General features: G+C 39.8%; 1 long non-coding RNA gene across 1 annotated transcript; it reads left to right on the forward strand.

Annotated features, from left to right (window-relative positions):
- Nucleotides 1–10,418: 10,418 nt before the first annotated feature.
- Nucleotides 10,419–22,022, forward strand: LOC117516926. The gene is made up of 3 exons (XR_004562574.1): nt 10,419–10,430; nt 19,778–19,788; nt 21,931–22,022. It is a non-coding gene; the product is annotated as an uncharacterized LOC117516926 (long non-coding RNA).

Consider the following 22,022-nt stretch of genomic DNA (forward strand, 5'->3'; position numbering starts at 1 on the left):
GAATGAGGCCTGCCCACCGGCGTACACATTTAGTCATGTGTCTCGTGGTCTGAAGCAAGGCGGGGGTGTTGCTTTTATGTATAAATCTAGGTTTTCTTTATTAGGTGTTGGGGGTCACAAATATAATTCCTTTGAGCATCTGACTCTCCGTTATGCCCGTGATGCTAAGTGCTGTCAGGGTCATAAAACTGGAGCTCAGCTATGTTATTTTGTCACTGTTTATAGGCCCCTGGCCAATACTCTGATTTCTTAGATTAATTTGGTGCGTTCATCTCTAGTTTGTCAACTAGTGCAGATAACATTTTGATTATTGGTGACTTTAACATTCATATAAATAAGCCCTCTGATCCCCTTAGCAAATCATTTATGCAAATTGTGGATGTGTTAGGATTCCTGCAATGCATTCAGGACCCGACACATATTAGTGGAAATACCCTGAATCTGGTTCTTGCACATGGGTTTGCTGTCATAAATATCGACATCTTGTCTCTCACATGTATAGTCTCAGATCATTCATTTATCAGGTTTCCATTTACGCTGCCACGTTTAGTGGAACAAAAACCTTGTCTACTACTGCGACGTCGTATTAAACTCTCAACTATGACTGAACTCGAGGCTAGACTACTTGATACTTTAGCTTTGAGTTTGGAGAATGCTAAGTAGACAGCCTTTCAGTAGACAGCCTTGCAGATAGTATAAATTTAGCGCTTAAAACCACGCTTGATAAAATTGCGCCTCCTCCTTTAAGATCACGCCCTCCCAAGGCAGTCACCTTGGTTCAATGGTTACTTGCGTGACCTCAGGCAGAAGGCTAGAGGTTTGGGACAGAAATGGCGCAGTTCCAAATTAGAGGTGTTCCGCCTTGTGTGGCAGGATGCTATTTTAGATTATAAGCATGCACTACGGGGCCTATGGGCCTATTACTCTGATTTGATCAGTAAAAACAAACACAACTCAAAGTTTTTGTTTGACATGGTAGCATTTCTTATTCACGGGCAGCCACCTGTTAGTCATTCTCCCTTTTCAGCGCAGGATTTCTTGGATTATTTCAAGAAGAAAATAGAAGATATTAGGCTGACCATATCTCAGCACGCCTTGGCCCACCCATTAAGCCCTGCTACGGAAGTGGGTGCTAGAGGTGGGCGGATCGATCCTAATATCGATACCAACGCTGGTATTGATATTGAACGATCCTCGTGTAAAAAGATCGATACTCAAGCTTTTTTCTGTCCTGCACACACTGACTACTGCGCACACAGACTCATCAAAGTCTACTCTCTGTCTGTAAGAGCAGCACTGCGCTTTGTCACACAACACAGAGCAGCACACCCTTGTATTGGGGTTTGTCAGCCCTCTACCTCAGGAGATTTTGTTTTAAGTTGTGTTAAGTGATATTTTTTTTAAACAAAAATGTTGATTGTGATAAAGTATTTTGTTGTCACGTACAATGTTTGGTGAAATTTTATCCTAGGTCTTTTGGATCCTTTGGATCTATGAAGCTTAAATATGAAAAAAGTATCGGTATCGGCGATACTGGGTCTGTATTTACTTGGTATCGGATCAACAGCAAAATTCCCGGTATCGCCCACTTCTCGTGGGTGCTACCACTGAGGTGTTACCTAGATTTACAGATTTTAATAGTATTTCATTAGGTGTGTTGATGAAACTCGTGGCGTCTACAAAAAGCACAACCTGTTTGTTTGATCCTATACCAACAAAACAATTTAAGGACCTGTGGCCCGCTCTTGGGCCGACTGTGCTGGAAATTATCAGTGTGTCATTGACCTCTGGATCTGTTCCGAAATGTTTTAAATCTATAGTGATAAAACCATTATTTAAGAAATCTGATCTTAACCCCAGTGTATTGAAAAATTACAGGCCAATATCAAATCTATCATTCTGTTCCAAAATTTTAGAGAAGGTGGTTTCACAGCAGCTTGTAGACCACCTCACTGAGAATGATCTTTTTGAGCCGCTGCAGTCTGCTTTTAGGAAATATCACTCCACAGAGACAGCACTCACTAAAGTAGTGAATGATCTTCTGCGGGCAATGGACTCAGACACCACTATGGTTTTGGTGTTGTTAGATCTCAGTGCTGCGTTTGATACCATGGATCATCACTTTTTGCTCAATAGGTTGGAGAATCTTTTTGGGATTACTGGAAGTGTCCTTGCCTGGTTGACGTCATATCTGTCCAATTGTTCTCAATGTGTTTTGTATAATAACACTACCTCTAACCTTAATGACATGAGATTTGGGGTTCCACAGGGATCTGCTTTAGGCCCATTGCTTTTCTCCCTGTATGTAGCACTCCTTGGGCGTATACTGCGCAGTTTTGGGATTGGCTTTCATTGTTATGCTGATGATACTCAGTTGTACATAACGATAACTGCGGGAAATCTCACTCCCATAAAATCCCTGGAGGACTGTCTTCTATCAGTGAGAAGTTGGATGTCTAGTAACTTCCTACTTTTAAACTTTGATAAGACTGAAATTATGGTTCTTGGTCCAGCGAGACATCGGCATCAGTTTGACCAGCTGGCGCTTGGCCTGGGTTCCTGTGTCATACATTATATGGAAAAAATGAGGAACCTTGGGGTAATTTTTGATCCCACGCTGTCTTTTGATCTCCACACCAGGGATGTTACTAGGACTGCTTTTTGTCCATCTGCAAAATATAGCGAGGATCCACCCCATCCTGTCTATGGCTGATGCTGAGACCTTGATTCATGCTTTTGTTTCTTCTAGACTGGATTATTATTATGTTCTATTTTCAGGGTTACCGCAGTCCAGCATTAGGGGTCTTCAGCTGGTTCAGAACGCTGCCACCAGACTTTTGACAAATAGCAGAAGGTCTGAACATATCACACCCATTTTGGCATTCTTGCACTGGCTTCCTGTCTCTGTGAGAGCAGATTTTAAGGTTTTGTTATTGACTTATAAAGTTGTTCATGGACTGGCGCCATCTTATCTGGCTGATCTGATGGAACTTTACGTGCCAGCCCGGGCTTTGCGGTCGCAGGATGCAGGACTTCTCTGTGTTCCCAGGGTGAAGAAGAAGCCAGCAGGTCAAAGAGCGTTTTCTCATCGTGCACCCGCCCTGTGGAACAGTCTTCCTGTGACTGTGAGGCAGTCATAGTCCGTGGACATTTTTCAGTCAAGACTGAAAACCCATTTTTATTCTCTTTCTTATGAATAGTTTTTATTTTTATCTGTTTTATTCTTTTACTTCTGCTTTTAATTATGTATTTGAAATTTTTTATTCATTTTTAATCATTTATTTAAATTTTATGTTGTATTGTTTCATGTAAGGCGCCTTGAGATGGCTTTTGCTGTGATTTGGTGCATTATAAGCTAATTCAATTAATTAATTAATGGGCCTCGGTCTTCAGTTCACCCACAGATTTTCAATGGGATTCATGTCTATCAATCAGAGAACTATCAATCTGTCAATCCTTTCCGTGTCCGTGAGGTTTCCCGTGTTAAGTCAAATTAAGCCACAGGCTCCACTCCTGGTGGTGCCCTTCCATCAATTCCTTTAAGTTTCAGCTTTGCAACCATGCTCCCCCCAGAAACCCTTAGTTATGCTGCTGTAGACTTAGACTGCTGGGGGGTTCCCATGATGCAGTGAGTGTTTCTTTCTCTTTTTGCTCTGTATGCACCACTCTGCATTTAATCATTGGTGATTGATCTCTGCCCTCTTCCACTGCATGTCTTTTTCCTGATTCTCTCCCCTCAGCCCCAACCAGTCCCAGCAGAAGACTGCCCCTCCCTGAGCCTGGTTCTGTTGGAGGTTTCTTCCTGTTAAAAGGGAGTTTTTCCTTTCCACTGTCGCCAAGTGCTTGCTCACAGGGGGTCGTTTTGACCGTTGGGGTTTTTCTGTAATTATTGTATGGCTTTTGCCTTACAATATAAAGCGCCTTGGGGCAACTGTTTGTTGTGATTTGGCACTATATAAATAAAATTGATTTGATTTGATGTCAGGGATTTGTGCAGGCCAGTCAGTAATGTTCACTTTGGTCTCCTGGAGGTAGTTTTTCACAAGGAGTGATGCGCAGTGCATCCAGAAAGTATTCACAGCATTGCACTTTTTCCACATTTTGTTATGTTACAGTCTTATGCCAAAATGGAGTAAATTCTTTCTTTTTTTCCTCTCAAAATTCTAGTTATTCTGCTGTTGTTGAAATTTTTGCAAATTTGTTGAAAATAAAAAACTAAGAAATCTCATGTACATAAGTATTCAAAGCATTTGCTCAATACTTTGTTGATGCAACTTTGGCAGCAATTACAGACTCAAGTCTTCTTGAATATGATGCCACAAGCTTGGTGCATGTGCACCAAGCTTGTGGCATGCTGGAGCTCTGACAGAGTGACCATCGGGTTCTTGGTCACCTCCCTGACTAAGGCCCTTCTCTCCTGATCGCTCAGTTTAGATGGGCGGCCACCTCTAGGGAAAGTCCTGGTGGATCTGAACTTCTTCCATTTACAGATGATGGAGGCCACTGTGCTCATTGGGGCCTTCAAAGCATCCAAAATGTTTCTGTACCCTTCCCCACATTTGTGCCTTGACAGAATCCTGTCTCAGAGGTCTACAGACAGTTTTCTTTGACTTCATGTTTGGGTTGTGCTCTGACTGTCAGATGTGGGACCTTATATGGAGACAGGTGTGTGCCTTTCCAAATCATGGCCAGTCAACTGAATTTACCTCAGGTGGACTCCAATTAAGCTGTAGAAACATCTCAATGATGATCAGTAGATACAGGATGCACCTGAGCTCAATTCTGGCAAAGGCTGTGAATACTTACGTACATGTGATTGCTTCATTGGTTTTTATTAATTCAATTCAATTTCAATGTATTTTGTTTATAAACTGCCAAATCACAACAAACCTGCCTCAAGGCGCTTCACACAACTTACCAACCCCTACAGCAAGAACACAGACAACGTGCCTGTGTGAAAATTTATCATTGTTTATAAATAAATTTGTGAAAGTCTAAACAAAATATAACGTTTTCACATTGTCATTATGGAGTATTGTGTGTAGAACTTTGAGGAAACAAAATGAATTTCATCCATTTTGAAAGGCTGTAACATAAAATGTGGAAAAAGTGAAGTGCTGTGAATACTTTCCAGATGCTCTTGTGCTTTAGTTCATTACGCTGTAAAACAAGGCCATGACCCAGACTCAGTTTTGCTGCTGACTGCTTGAAGATTTTTTTTTTCAAAATCTTCACATATCCTTCTTTTTCTTCATGATTCCTTCTACTTTGAGGAGATTCCCAATTCCATACACACTGAAGTATCCCCACAGCATAATAATCCCACCGCCGTGTTTCACTGCGTCCACGGTGCTCTTTGGGTTTAATGCCTCTGCCTTCTTTCTCCAAAAGCAGCGTCTCTCTGCTCAAAGAGCTCCAGTTCCTTCTCATCTAACCAAAGGACATCCTTCTACTATGCATAATCTTTCTCCAGGTTGTCCTTAGCATGCTTCAGTCTAGCTTGAAGGTGTCTCTTGTGTAGAAGTGGAGTTTTACTTGGTTGGCAACGCCACAGTCCATTCCCCTGTCCAGGGCTCTAGTGATCCTCTTCTTTTTGACTACCATTCTGAACTCAATCATTGGCTGTTGTTCTGGGGTTTTTAGACACATCTCTCACTGGTCTTTGAATTCTTTCATTTCCCACCTGTGCCAGGTTTGTTCTTTGTGGCTCTCTTTGAATTCCTTGATATGTCTCCCTCCAGGTCTTGACACTTGGAAATGCTGTGATAACATCTCCTGCTTTGTGAGCATCAACAGTTCTTTTTCTCAAGTCTAAACTTCGTCCTTTTATCTTTGGCATGATGCCTTAAGCTCAAACCCTTACTGACATTTTTATACCGTGTGTCATGATTTGACTGTGGGGTTTTTTGTTGTCTTTTTGTTCATGATTGGGCTTTGTTGTGTTGGATTTCTCGTTTTTCTGGGTGTGGGGAGTTTCCCTCCACTCCTCCCTGTCCACACCTGTCTTGCATTTCCTGCTTTTTACAAAATCCAACCCAATCCCACCCCATTTGGTGATAACGTCACAAAAAGTAAATTAATATAGTTTGTAGTATTAGTTTGTGCTACTGTCACAGAATGCGCCACATTTTCTTGACTGTGTCATGGCGGGGGGGGGGGGTGTCTGTGAGAATTATGGTTTGGGCTAGGCTAATAGTGAAAAACAAAACAAAAATGGAACTCATTTTGTGACTGGAACATGCAGTGGTTTGTGCTATGGCTCAACAAAAAGGTCAGTTCTTAAGGGGCTGATAATTTTGACTCTGGTAGCTTTGGTTTTTGAACTAATTTTGTTTCTGTGTGTAAATAACTCCAATGTTTAGAAATGTGTTGAAAATTTGTTGCTCTGTTAAATTTAAACATTTAAATTTCATAAAATTAAATTTGTCCTTATCTGTGTGTGTGTGTGTTATCTGATAAGATATATCATTAAATTGTGATGTTACCAATCAGCAATCTAAGCTGATTGGTAACATCACAATTTAAAGATAGAAAAGAAAGATCGATACACCTGTTCATCTCTTTTTGTCAGCACTAATAAAGGGTGATGTTTGCTGAGAAACAATAGATCAGTGCTGATTGTATTGATTTTATTGATATAATCTCTAACATTAATTATTTATGGAATTTTCTGTCTTATAATAGTTTCAAGGTCTTAACTCGACAGGTGATCTCTGGGAAACCCAGACGAGCAAGAAAAGTGAGACTATTTCCTCATTAATAATTAACATATTTGAACCCATTTACACTCCTACAGATCTCTTTGGGTGAACAAATCACAGCAGCAGTGCATATCAGACCTCAGTGTGAGTCCACATTGTAGGCTTATATCAACACCTTCAAATAACATGCAACAAGGGTTTCTACCAACACATGGTTTACAACAATACCAGGACCAAAAGTTTAAATAAATAAATAACGTACAAATATAAAAGTGATTTTTTTTTCAAGCTCTAATCACAGTACCCTAATGGGATGGACAATTAATGTTTTGTTTTGTTTTAAGTTGACCAATCCTCAAAGTCGAGTCAAGGACTACTAGCCATTGATTATGTCATTACTAAAACCAAGGAAGAAGGGAAGGCTTTACACTGATGGGCTATGTACCAAGTGTGTCAGGACTCGTGGTGGGCTGAAACCGGAAGCAGTAGGAAACCAATGCAGACTCACAGGCATGGTTGGTTTAGATGGATAAAAGGCTTTGTCTTGAAACCAGGCACTGGGTTCGGTACACAAGTAGGCAGACATGGGAGCAGAGGTATCAGACATGGTACAGGCTGGGGCGTGGTCCATAAACGAGGCAGGGTTCGTTCACACGGCGTCAAGGTATAAAGCTGGCAAACAAAGGCAGAGTCAAAATACAGGCAGCGTTCAGAATACAGCAAGGTGGAGGTCGGAGCACAAAAGCAAGGTCAAAACACACAAGAGCAAACTGGACAAGAACGAGAGGCAAGAAAGTGAACGAAGTCAACAATCAGGCAGCGAGCTGTAGAACTGTGAGGGTATTAACAGGAGCAAACTGATCAGGGTGATGTGAAGCAGGTGTGTGGAACGTTCTGGAAAGAGGTGCGGTTTAGTGAACAAAGAAGAGGGAAGAAAGGCAAGAGTGTGTGGGAGGGAAAAACAAAGCGGTGCAAAGCAAGATAAGTAGGTGACAGAAAAACTAACTGAATAATGTGACGTGTTCTACACAAACAATAATTCGTGAGCAAAACAAAAAGGGGAAGAACTAAGAAATACTGTGACTACTCTAAAGAGGGCAAAAACAAGGAACTTAATATTAAACCAAACTATGACAAAACAGATACTGACTGAGACAAAAGAGAATAAAATAAATAAAACAAGATATGGGATAAACAGAAAATGCAATGAATAACAAATGGAGCATAATCAGATAAGCAACACTGAAGATAAATAATAACAAAAACCTGTGACCAAGCATATACAATAAATGTGATAAACTCATGATAAAAATGAAAACACAAACCGGCAGGACAAAACTAGAATGGAACTGAATCATGACAAAAGAATACAAAATGACAAAGAAACAAAATGACAAAGCAAAATGGAACATGGATGGTCGAAGACCCCAAGCCAGGGACAGTACTGAGGTTCATACACAGAGATCAGTAAAATCATATAACAGTGTCCATGAGGGGATAGATTGGTGGGTGATCCAAAAACAGAGCACGAGGTCAAAGCACAAACAGCAAACAGGGTAACTGACAGAAGTGTCCAAAAAACAGCAGGTAATCTCAAAAGCAATCTCTGGGAAATAGTTTATGAAAGAAAGAAAGAAGACAAGCATGAGGGAGCACAAGAAGCTGTGGGTGAGAAGAGGGCAGAAAGCACAACATTCAGGCGAGGGTGGAGAGGAACACAGGGGTTTAAATTCCCAGGGAGATGATCATGCAAACTGGAGACAAGGGAGCGCAATTACTAATGGGAAACAGCTGAGGAGAGACACAAAAAGAAAGCTAGAGAAACACACTAGGAACAAGTGACCACAAAATAAAACCTAAAGTACAAGAAAGATAGAACAGTGACAACACAAAGAACCAAAACCATGAACGGTCACAAGAGGGAGACAGAGGACAAGGACAGACACAGAAATAAATCATCACTGAAAGAAGAAGAAAAGATTAACTTGATAACTGAATGTGAGTCCAAACCTTTGACTGGTTTACTTTATGGTAAACTCACCTTTTTCATGGGGAAGCAGAGAACATCCAGTTACACCTTAAGAAGTTTTGCAGATTGAAACTTTGTGCTTTGCCAACTGAGGGTTATGGGTATGGTTAGGGGTAGGGTTAGAAATAGCCAAAAACAAACAAAAGGAGCATGAAAAAACTGAGCTGGTCAGGGTGATGTCACCATCGAGAACAATCACACAATCCTACGTTTGTAGCTTGTCTGCTTTATTATTTGTTTTTCCAACAAGCAGTGCAGAGTTTTGCTGTCTTACTGAATGTGTAACAAAATTACACGTTATTATGGTGGGAACAAACATAAATACATCTTCTAAAAATCAAAGAAGCAATGTTCAGATCAGAAAGACTTATCAAACATTTAAAGAGTGTTTATTCTGTTGTTGGACAATAAAGAAGTCCCACATAAAAAAGAAAGCTCTCAGAATCCCACTGTTCCCGATCAATACAGCTGTTTCTTCCATGGTGTTGTTTTGCTGAAGAAACCGTGATCGTGGACGTGCATTAGGCTGTGGGCCACATTAGATTTAAGTGCAGCTTCTTCTGGGCTACGTCTGTCTGTCTGGCCCTCAGACAGAAAGACTTTTGTCTGAACAGGTCAGCTTCATCATCTGACTTGTTCCCCACAAAAAACCCAGAATGGCATGTGAGCGTCTGAGCCTGGATTCAAACTCTGTTTGGTTCATGTTAAGACCAGTAAGCCTGGGATCAGAGCTTGTAAGCACAATCACATGACCTACGATGAGAAACCCGTCACACTGACAGGGTCAAGAGCTGGTGGTCCAAATTAAAGGTGATTCTCATGCCTTTAACACAGCATGATGGACATATGGTCTTTAGGTTCTCTGCTGCAGGACCTGCAGTCAGTGTACAGCCCTGACGAGTGACAGGAGACATGAAGGGGAAAGAGGAAAGAAATGTGAGAGGGAGCCCACAGTCACAGGTAAGGACAGTGGTGTAACGAGCCAATATGGAAACGTAATGTCAATAGAAAGTATCAACAACACAAATATATATATATATATATATATATATATATATATATATATATATATATATATATATATATATATATATATATATATATATATATATATATATATGTATATACTAGCTTGGGTACCACCGCTGCCCGGGTGAACCTGTTTTAGACATAAACCAAATTCCAATGATTTTAATCAAAACAATTGCCCAACATTTGTTTTTTAATGCTGATGTCTTATAAATCTAATAGTTAATGGGCTAAAGTTTGTCCAGCAGAACTGTAAGAGGTGGCCTCCCCAAACTAAGTGGAAATACTTGGTTAAAAGACAAACACATTCACTCACAGAAATATTTAACCCTAACTTTTAAGATTTATGTAATTTTATTACATGACAAATTCCCATTTACTTTTTGTAGATACTTTTAATACAAACCTACCAAATAAACCTTACATGATGCATATTTATTACTGTAACAAATCCTATTTATTTGAAATGCATAATCCTCAGCTTTATGTATTTAGTATTAATAACATACACTTACTCTAAATCAATAATAATGACAGTATTTATTTAAAATACATAAAGTATATTGTTTAAATTGCATAATAATTATGTTACCTATACAAGATAAATGGCATAGGTAACATAATTATTATGAAATTTAAACAATATATTTTATGTATTTTAAATAAATACTGTCATTATTATTGTTTTAGAGTAATTATATTATTAATATGAAATACACAAAGCTGAGGATTATGCATTTCTAATGAATAGGGTTTATTACAGTAATGAATATGCATCATGTAAGGTTTATTTGGTAAAAAAGTAAATGGGAATTTGTTGTAATAAAATTACATAAATCTTAAAAGTTAGGGTTAAATATTTCTGTGAGTGTTTAAAGTCCTTCATGCAGACTTTGTTTTGCAATTAAATTTATAACAAAATTACACACAAAAGGTAGGTAACAGTAAATGTAAAAATCAATGAATCAAAACTGAGGTAGTGGTGTATTTCACTGTTTTTACATTGCAATTTTACAAACATAAAATGAATGTATTCAGACAGGAAGGCAAACTGGGTTGTACAGGACAGTCAGGTGCTTACCAGCTGAGAACATAAAGTAGCTGAAGGAAGGGATTAAATAAACAGAGATGGCCAACACATATACAGGGCTGGAAATTTGAATCTGCCTGGTCATACCCACAGCCGGCTATTTTGGGGGTAATTTTCAGTTCAACTTTTTTAAAAATGGTACCAGTTTGTTCCCCATGTCATGAGAATTCAGAATATATATAGTTTTTAGGGCTACATATTATAGTTTGGGAGTTTATCCTGGACAGACAGAAAGACAGACAGAAGTGGCAGCATGAAAAGCACATGGTACAACACTGTATGGTCTTACATAAATGGCTATTTTGGGGGTAATTTTCAGTTCAACATTAAAAAATGGTACCAGTTTGTTCTCCATGCCATGATTCAGAATATATGTAGTTTTTAGGGCTACATATTATAGTTTGGGAGTTTGTCCCAGACAGACAGACAGACAGACAGTCTGATGATGTTGGTTTTTAATGCAGTGCCGCCTGAGGGATCGAAGGTCACGGGCGTTCAGTGTTGGTTTTTGGCCTTGCTGCTTACATGTAGATAGTTCTCCAGATTTTCTGAATCTTCTGATTATATTATGGACCACAGACGATGAAATCCCTAAATTCCTTACAATTGAACGTTGAGAAACATTGTTCTTAAACTGTTGGACTATTTTTTTCACGCAGTTGTTCACAAAGTGATGATCCTCGCCCAATCGTTACTTGTGAACAGCTGGGTTTTAGGATTGCTCCTTTTATACCCAATCATGACACTCACAATTAGTGTCCTCAGTTCCCAAACGCTTATTGAGTGTTGTTAGAAGGAAAGGTGATGTAACACAGTGGTAAACATACCACTGTCTCAGCTTTTTTGAAACGTGTTGCAGGCATCCAGTTCAAAATGAGCAACATTAAATATCTTGTCTTTGTGGATTTGCAAATCATTGTATTCTGTTTTTATTTATATTTTACACAACTTCCCAACTTCATTGGAATTGGGGTTGTACAGGGCTTCCGCTGGGCTGTGAAATACAGTCAGGTCTAAAAATATTTGAACACTTGCAGGGTTTTTTATTTATTTATTTATTTTATTTTGCCTCTGCACACCACCACAATTGAGTTGAAATACATAGTGTGTACTGAATAATGTAGAGTTAACTAGCGTGTTACCTGTGTAGTTCAAGGGCATCTGTATGTTAGAATTTTTTTCCAATCAGGGGAAATAATGTTTTACAGATGTGAATTTTGGTCATATTGGTAATGTCATATTATGAATACCCTATTTAATGGATAATAAATAAAATTATAGTGGTGCCAATAAAAATTATTTTATGATTTAAATCTTAAAATCCCTAAGGCTGTACACTTTTAACCATTTAGGAATTTCCGCCATTTGTATACAGTCCCTCCATTTTCATAGCCCATAAGTATTTAGACAAAGTAAATATGAGGGTTTGTTTTAATACAGATCACTGTTACAGCCAGTTTTCTTTGGACACGTTAGTGGATAGACACATGAACATTTTCAAGTCATTTACGTCTACTTAAACCAATTTGAAGAGATGCTGCACTTTACTGTACATACTTTTGGAGAAAGATGGAAAGTGGTCATTGAGAGAGATGCTGTTGACACGACTTACAACAGTTCGTTGATATGTTCTTCTTATGTTACTGGATAAAATGTTGGCTGTATCCACTGAAATTATACAAGCAAAGTGATGCACCCCAGCGCAAAGCTCACTCATGTTACAGGAAGTCCCCAACAGGAAGTGCCAAATTTTGACTCCACAGTGAAACAGGAAATGTCAAACACTTCCTGCATCGACACTTCTTGGATTGACAGATGAGATCTCATGGAATATCGCAGGAACACAGTGGCAAGTTCACACTGAAACAGGAAATGCCAAATTTTGAGTCCACAGTGAAACAAGGAGTGTCAAATTTCAAACACTTCCTGGATTGACAGAGGAGATCTCATGGAATCTCATGGGAATACAGTGGCAAGTTCACACTGAAACCACTGAAATTGGAAACAGATGATTGACATGTCACAGCACGGCACGTCTGGTTGAAAAGATCTGCATTTTGAAATCAGTGACGCATACTGACTGCTAGGCCCCTCCTGTACAGTAGTGAGTGCTGTGTACCACAAAAGGATCTAATCCACCTTAGTAGTAGAAAAAAAATGTTTGACTCAACGACTCCTAATGACACTAAAGTTATATCGTGAGTAAACAACATATTTTATGCAGTGAAATGAGGTCCAGGTTGTTAAATGCTGCATTTTTCCTTTAATTTGAGTTGCCTTATACGAGGTCTGTTAGAAAACTATCCGAGCTTTTTATTTTTTGCAAAAACCATATGGATTTGAATCACGTGTGATTGCATCAGCCAAGCTTGAACCTTCATGCGCATGCGTGAGTTTTTTCACGCCTGTCGGTTGCGTCATTCGCCTGTGAGCAGGCTTTGTGTGAGCAGTGGTCCACCCCTCTCCTCAGATTTTTATTGCGAATAAAATGTCTGAACGATTTGGAGCTTTGCTGCATCAAATTTTTCCAGAAACTGTGAGAGACCTCCAGGTGGACACCATTCGGAAAATTCAGATGGCTTTCAGGGACGATTTTATGGGGATTACACAGATTAAGGAGTGCTCCAGCCGGTTTAAAGACCACCCACAGCGGCTGAGTGTGCGGTGCACTCCGAGCGCTGATCGACAGGCTGAAACAACCAGATCATTTCCAAAGTGAAGGCTTTGTTGATCCGGGACGTCATCTGACTTCCACAGAAATGGCAGAAGATGTGGACATCGGTACTTTTTCGGCACATTCCACTGTTACAGGTGTTTTTGTCATGGAAAGAGAAGCGGAGGGATGCGCCACAGAGCCGCTCATGGCACGGGACAAAAGCACCTCCGTGTTGGTCTCACAGGATGGCTTTCAGATGGCTTTCAGATGGCTTTCGGTGTCTTTTCAGTCGTGTGACTATCCGAGAAATTATGGATGAGCCTGGACATGCCAGAACATGTCCTGTGAGGCTTCATCACGGTGTTGCTTTGCGCCATGCGGCTCCGTCCCGACGCGCAAATTTCTCCCCACTTCTGTCTCAATGTGCCGAAAAAGTGCTGATGTCCACGTCTTCTGCAATTTCTGTGGTAGTCAGACGATGTCCCGGATCAACACAGCGTTCAGTTTGGAAATTAACGGCACATTCCACTGTTACAAGAGTTTTTGTCATGGAAAGAGGAGCGGAGGAATTCGCGCGTCGGGACAGAGCCGCATGGCGCAAAGCAACGCCGTGATGAAGCCTGATGAACCACTGCTCATCCATAATTGACTCACAATTCATGGACACAAATTAGTATTTTGTGGCCACAAATTAGTATTTTGTGGCCATAATTTAGCATTTTGTGGACACAAATTAATATTTCGTAGACCAATGGTGGGCACAGATAACCAAAAAATTAACTTCGATAACAGATAATCAGATAACTGAAAAGTTATCTTCGATAAAGATAAAACAAACCACCCAAAAATGTATCGGAAGTTACAGATAACCGATAACTTCCAATATTATCGCTGGCACATTTACAATTACTAGTAAAACAAATTTAATAGCGTCTAATAATGTTAAAAATAACAACAGACCCAAACAATAAGACCACACTTTTTTTCTTTCAACAGTCTGCCCCTGCTGGAAGCTCTTGTTTATTACAGCCCTCCCAACACAGAGGCACCCAGAGAGCAGCCGTAAAGTCAGCTCTCTATCAACAACAAAGCTCCGGTCATGCGGAGGTCTTGAAAAGTAAAGTCATACTGAGTTATGGTGTTGATTTATAAATAACATTAATACTGATAGGATAACTCCATTAATGTCAATTCTGTCATTTGTACAAAGTTAAAATATAACATATATCTTTTAATGTTGAATAATGCACTAATTCTGACGTTTTGTAACAAAGAGACAGATCGCAAAGGATTCTGGGTAAACGTGCCTCTGCTAAACACTGATTGGTTCAGTCACTCATTATGTAAACCAACACGTTAATGTGACATCTGTCATGTGTTGGTGTTTAAATGTGCTTTTGTAAAATATTCCATTTTTTTATTTGTAAAAACAGGCATTTTTAAGGAGCCCTGGAAGTGTCATCGTAAAATTTTTTGCATGTGGAGAGAATGTGCGCATTTTTGCGCACATTCTCTCCACATTCTCTCTTTACAACATTCATTTGATGTTGTAAACGTGCTTTACAGTGTGCGAGATGATTTTTCATGCAGGAATTTTTTGGACCAAGTTTCAGGTTAATCGTGCGTCCTGCATCGTGTAGTGTTCATGGAGTATCAAGCTGCGGTCAACATCTGACGACCACCTCCTGATCGCCGATCGTATGGTCAAATGAGAATCAAACCTGTTTGATATATTATTGTGGTCGGCCGTCGTGAGGTTATCCTGCTGCTGAAAGCTACAAGCAGCATCCAACCGTTCGCACTGTGCCTGTGCAAACACTGCAGAGCTGTCTTGTAATAATGTTATTATTATTATTATTATTATTATTATTATTATTATTTTGCAGTTGTTTTGTTTTTAAACTTCATTTGTAAAAAAAAAAAGCCATTTGCAAAGCAAAAAAGTTGATTTGACAATCATCTGACATAACAGGGGTCAAAATAAATAGAACACTGCCATCTACTGGTTCACAGACACTGCCATGAACACTACGGGCCAGTAGATGCTAGATGGCAGTAGAGGCTTTCAAAACAAATTCTAGATAATCCCTGTCTGCTCACATTTAAAATGCGTGGAATTTAACAAACGCAATTAAAAAAAATCAACGTCTATAAACTTAGCTATACTAAGTTAACGAAGGTATAGTTAAGTTAGCTACTTAACTATACCTTGGAAGGACAGATTTCACACTTTGTGTGTGTGTGTCCTCTACTGGTGGCTGGCTCTCACTGCGGTATTGTATCACTTCCTGTTCCGGAGCACAGCGGTATTTTGCTGTATCTGTTAGCTGTTTAATCTGCGCAGTTAGATTGATCTAGATAACGATTTGTTTCACAGTGTAATCTTCACGTGCCTTAACTAAAGCACTCCCTCTGCTGAATCACCTCTAAATTATTTACACATTATTCACTTTGTGTGTTTTTAGGAATCCACTAGCTTAGCGCAGCTACTAGCTCTTAGCCGGTTTAGCATGGCGGCTTCTCCTGTCTCTCCCGCACTTTTCTGCTCTGGGTGTGAAATGTTTAGTTATTCCTCGGCCTCCTTTAGCAGTAATGGTACTTGTAATAAGTGTAGCTTATTCGTAGCTTTGGAGGCCAGGCTGGGCGAATTGGAGACTCGGCTCCGCACCTTGGAAAATTCTACAGCTAGCCAGGCCCCTATAGTTGGTGCGGACCAAGTTAGCTTAGCCGCTGTTAGTTCCCTTCCAGCAGATCCCGAGCAGCCGGGAAAGCAGGCCGACTGGGTGACTGTGAGGAGGAAGCGTAGCCCTAAACAGAAGCCCCGTGTACACCGCCAACCCATTCACATTTCTAACCGTTTTTCTCCACTCGGCGACACACCCACCGAGGATCAAACTCTGGTTATTGGCGACTCTGTTTTGAGAAATGTGAAGTTAGCGACACCAGCAACTATAGTCAATTGTCTTCCGGGGGCCAGAGCAGGCGACATCGAAGGAAATTTGAAACTGCTGGCTAAGGCTAAGTGGAAATTTGGTAAGATTGTAATTCACGTCGGCAGTAATGACACCCAGTTACGCCAATCGGAGGTCACTAAAATTAACATTGAATCGGTGTGTAACTTTGCAAAAACAATGTCAGACTCTGTAGTTTTCTCTGGGCCCCTCCCCAATCGGACCGGGAGTGACATGTTTAGCCCCATGTTCTCCTTGAATTGCTGGCTGTCTGAGTGGTGTCCAAAAATGAGATGGGCTTCATAGATAATTGGCAAAGCTTCTGGGGAAAACCTGGTCTTGTTAGGAGAGACGGCATCCATCCCACTTTGGATGGAGCAGCTCTCATTTCTAGAAATCTGGCCAATTTTCTTAAATCCTCCAAACCGTGACTATCCAGGGTTGGGACCAGGAAGCAGAGTTGTAGTCTTACACACCTCTCTGCAGCTTCTCTCCCCCTGCCATCCCCTCATTACCCCATCCCCGTAGAGACAGTGCCTGCTCCCAGACCACCAATAACCAGTAAAAATCTATTTAAACATAAAAATTCAAAAAGAAAAAATAATATAGCACCTTCAACTGCACCACAGACTAAAACAGTTAAATGTGGTCTATTAAACATTAGGTCTCGCTCTTCTAAGTCCCTGTTAGTAAATGATATAATAATTGATCAACATATTGATTTATTCTGCCTTACAGAAACCCGGTTACAGCAGGATGAATATGTTAGTTTAAATGAGTCAACACCCCCGAGTCACACTAACTGCCAGAATGCTCGTAGCACGGGCCGAGGCAGAGGATTAGCAGCAATCTTCCATTCCAGCTTATTAATTTATCAAAAACTCAGACAGAGCTTTAATTCATTTGAAAGCTTGACTCTTAGTCTTGTCCATCCAAATTGGAAGTCCCAAAAACCAGTTTTATTTGTTATTATCTATCGTCCACCTGGTCGTTACTGTGAGTTTCTCTGTGAATTTTCAGACCTTTTGTCTGACTTAGTGCTTAGCTCAGATAAGATAATTATAGTGGGTGATTTTAACATCCACACAGATGCTGAGAATGACAGTCTCAACACTGTATTTAATCTATTATTAGACTCAATTGGCTTTGCTCAAAATGTAAATGAGTCCACCCACCACTTTAATCATATCTTAGATCTTGTTCTGACTTATGGTATGGAAATTGAAGACAGTATTCCCTGAAAACTCCCTTCTGTCTGATCATTTCTTAATAACATTTACATTTACTCTGATGGACTACCCAGCAGTGGGGAATAAGTTTCATTACACTAGAAGTCTTTCAAAAAGCGCTGTAACTAGGTTTAAGGATATGATTCCTTCTTTATGTTCTCTAATGCCATATACCAACACAGTGCAGAGTAGCTACCTAAACTCTGTAAGTGAGATAGAGTATCTCGTCAATAGTTTTACATCCTCATTGAAGACAACTTTGGATGCTGTAGCTCCTCTGAAAAAGAGAGCTTTAAATCAGAAGTGCCTGACTCCGTGGTATAACTCACAAACTCGCAGCTTAAAGCAGATAACCCGTAAGTTGGAGAGGAAATGGCGTCTCACTAACTTAGAAGATCTTCACTTAGCCTGGAAAAAGAATGTTGCTCTATAAAAAAAGCCCACCGTAAAGCTACTAGGACATTTTACTACTCATCACTAATTGAAGAAAATAAGAACAACCCAGGTTTCTTTTCAGCACTGTAGCCAGGCTGACAAAGAGTCAGAGCTCTATTGAGCCGAGTATTCCTTTAACTTTAACTAGTAATGACTTCATGACTTTCTTTGCTAATAAAATTTTAACTATTAGAGAAAAAAATTATTCACAACCATCCCAAAGACGTATTGTTATCTTTGGCTGCTTTCAGTGATGCCGGTATTTGGTTAGACTCTTTCTCTCCGATTGTTCTGTCTGAGTTATTTTCATTAGTTACTTCCTCCAAACCATCAACATGTCTATTAGACCCCATTCCTACCAGGCTGCTCAAGGAAGCTCTACCATTAATTAATGCTTCGATCTTAAATATGATCAATCTATCTTTGTTCGTTGGCTATGTACCACAGGCTTTTAAGGTGGCAGTAATTAAACCATTACTTAAAAAGCCATCACTTGACCCAGCTATCTTAGCTAATTATAGGGCAATCTCCAACCTTCCTTTTCTCTCAAAAATTCTTGAAAGTGTAGTTGTAAAACAGCTAACTGATCATCTGCAGAGGAATGGTCAATACAATTTGTTCATTTAAATGGGGAATCTTCTTCACAGACTAAGGATAATTATGGAGTTCCACAAGGTTCTGTGCTAGGACCAATTTTATTCACTTTATACATGTTTCCCTTAGGCAGTATTATTAGACGGCATTGCTTAAATTTTCATTGTTACGCAGATGATACCCAGCTTTATCTATCCATGAAGCCAGAGGACACACACCAATTAGCTAAACTGCAGGATTGTCTTACAGACATAAAGACATGGATGACCTCTAATTTCCTGCTTTTAAACTCAGATAAAACTGAAGTTATTGTACTTGGCCCCACAAATCTTAGAAACATGGTGTCTAACCAGATCCTTACTCTGGATGGCATTACCCTGACCTCTAGTAATACTGTGAGAAATCTTGGAATCATTTTTGATCAGGATATGTCATTCAATGCGCATATTAAACAAATATGTAGGACTGCTTTTTTGCATTTGCACAATATCTCTAAAATTAGAAAGGTCTTGTCTCAGAGTGATGCTGAAAAACTAATTCATGCATTTATTTCCTCTAGGCTGGACTATTGTAATTCATTATTATCAGGTTGTCCTAAAAGTTCCCTGAAAAGCCTTCAGTTAATTCAAAATGCTGCAGCTAGAGTGCTAACAGGGACTAGAAGGAGAGAGCATATCTCACCCATATTGGCCTCTCTTTATTGGCTTCCTGTTAATTCTAGAATAGAATTTAAAATTCTTCTTCTTACTTATAAGGTTTTGAATAATCAGGTCCCATCTTATCTTAGGGACCTCATAGTACCATATCACCCCAATAGAGCGCTTCGCTCTCAGACTGCAGGCTTACTTGTAGTTCCTAGGGTTTGTAAGAGTAGAATGGGAGGCAGAGCCTTCAGCTTTCAGGCTCCTCTCCTGTGGAACCAGCTCCCAATTCAGATCAGGGAGACAGACACCCTTTCTACTTTTAAGATTAGGCTTAAAACTTTCCTTTTTGCTAAAGCTTATAGTTAGGGCTGGATCAGGTGACCCTGAACCATCCCTTAGTTATGCTGCTATAGACTTAGACTGCTGTGGGGTTCCCATGATGCACTGAGTGTTTCTTTCTCTTTTTGCTCTGTATGCACCACTCTGCATTTAATCATTAGTGATTGATCTCTGCTCCCCTCCACAGCATGTCTTTTTCCTGGTTCTCTCCCTCAGCCCCAACCAGTCCCAGCAGAAGACTGCCCCTCCCTGAGCCTGGTTCTGCTGGAGGTTTCTTCTTGTTAAAAGGGAGTTTTTCCTTCCCACTGTTGCCAAGTGCTTGCTCACAGGGGGTCGTTTTGACCGTTGGGGTTTTTCCGTAATTATTGTATGGCCTTGCCTTACAATATAAGGTGCCTTGGGGCAACTGTTTGTTGTGATTTGGTGCTATATAAATAAAATTGATTTGATTTGATTTGATTTAAATGCGGAGAATATATTCAAGAGAGTTTTAGGCACTAGATTTTAATGCTGTTGTCCATGGAGCCTGAACAGAGTGTCTGAAATGTATTTCTCTACCATAAGCCATCTCCAAAGGTGTTTCAGAGAATTTGGCAGTACATCAGTACTGAGATTACATCATTCTACCCAAAATGCACTGCGGGGCAGAGCATGTGCTCACAACACCTTAAAAATTAGCACATTACTTTAAAACTAAAACATATATCTGATATTTTTACTTTATGAAACTTCAGACATGACAGTAATTTTAAGTAACTTGTCCAAAATTAGTTTGGTTAAAATTTGAACCATAAGTTAAAAATGTATGCCTCTGGATGACTTAGGTCATATTGCCTGCATATCAGTATGGTGTTAAAGGAAATGTTTTGTTTTTTTGGGGGGTTTTTTTCCCCCTTTTGGGGCTGTTTTTCATTTGTTTGCAGAGGATTGAGATGCTTTTTATACAAGCAGTTCTCTTCTGTTTGTAAAGGTTATAACTATGCATCTGTTACAAAACTTTTAACAGGTGAGGGCTGAACTAATTTTAAAAATGCTTGTCCCTGTTCAGCTTTATTTATATTGTTTATCGGTTTAAAAATTAATCGGAAGATAATTGGTCCGATAATGGTTTTTAAAGTTATCTAAAAAGATAATCCGATACTGAAAACATTATCTTCGATAATTATCTGTTATCGGATTATTGGAAGTGTGCCCATCACTGTCGTAGACACAATTTAGTATTTCCTGGCCACAGATTAGTATTTCATGGACACAAATTAGTTTTTCGTGGCCATAATGTAGTATTTCTTCCCCTCAATTTAATTTTTTATTTCCCCCATGTCATGTCTGGGGCTCTGTACAATTCAGATCGCAAACCACTTCATATTACCAGGTGGTCCTGTTGCTTCACAGCAAGAAAGTCATGGGCTCACTTCCCACACGGTCCTTTCTGTGTGGAGTTTGCATATTCTCTCCATGTTTCAGTGACTTTCTCCCATTTCCAAAGACATGCAGGTTAGGTGAATTGGTGAGTCTAAATTGACCATAGGTGTGTGTGCGTGTCTGAATGTGTTCCTGTCCATATGCTTGGATAGGGTCCAGCACCCCAGCTCTTGATTAGAGTAAGCTGGTATAGAAAATAAAGGAATGATCTGTGTATTTCCAGTCAAAGCTCTGAGGACACCTGCTGGTAGAGTTTATGATAGATATTGTTGTGGTTCATTCGGCTGGTCACGATTTTGTGTTCGGGGACATTACAGCCAGATCCGCATTGGTAGTTGGCACAGGTTTTACGTCGGATGCCCTTCCTGACACAGCTCCAGTTTTACCTGGAGAAACACACACAGCCGTCGGTGTTCCAAAGAGGTCTCCCATCCAAGTAAAAACTAGGTCCCGCACTGCTTAGCTTCTGATGGGATCAGGCTGACACAGAGCAGATCGGCTGCTAGAGTTTATGATAGATATTAATTTAGTATTTTCCTGCACAACAGTTCTGTATCATCCTTCAGCCAGCAAAATGCTGTTCATCCAGTGTTGACCCATGTTGAAGTCTGAAGTTGAAACGGTATAGAAAATACACAGAAAAACACAGAAATCCTAATGTTGGATCAATTCCAACATTCTGTTTACATTGGATCAATGTAAATATTCAACATAATATTAAACTTATTATTAAAAACAATGTTAAAATCAACAAGTAACACATCTGCTGCTTTGTGTAAATAGATAGATACACTTCCATTGGGTTTCGGAGAGAAATTAAAAATAGATCAAAATACACGTGAGGAATCGAACCACATTTCAATATTGTGTCAATGTCAGATTCTGACATTAAGATCATGTTGA

Source organism: Thalassophryne amazonica, chromosome 9, assembly GCF_902500255.1.
Source record: "Thalassophryne amazonica chromosome 9, fThaAma1.1, whole genome shotgun sequence".
NCBI lineage: Eukaryota > Metazoa > Chordata > Actinopteri > Batrachoidiformes > Batrachoididae > Thalassophryne > Thalassophryne amazonica.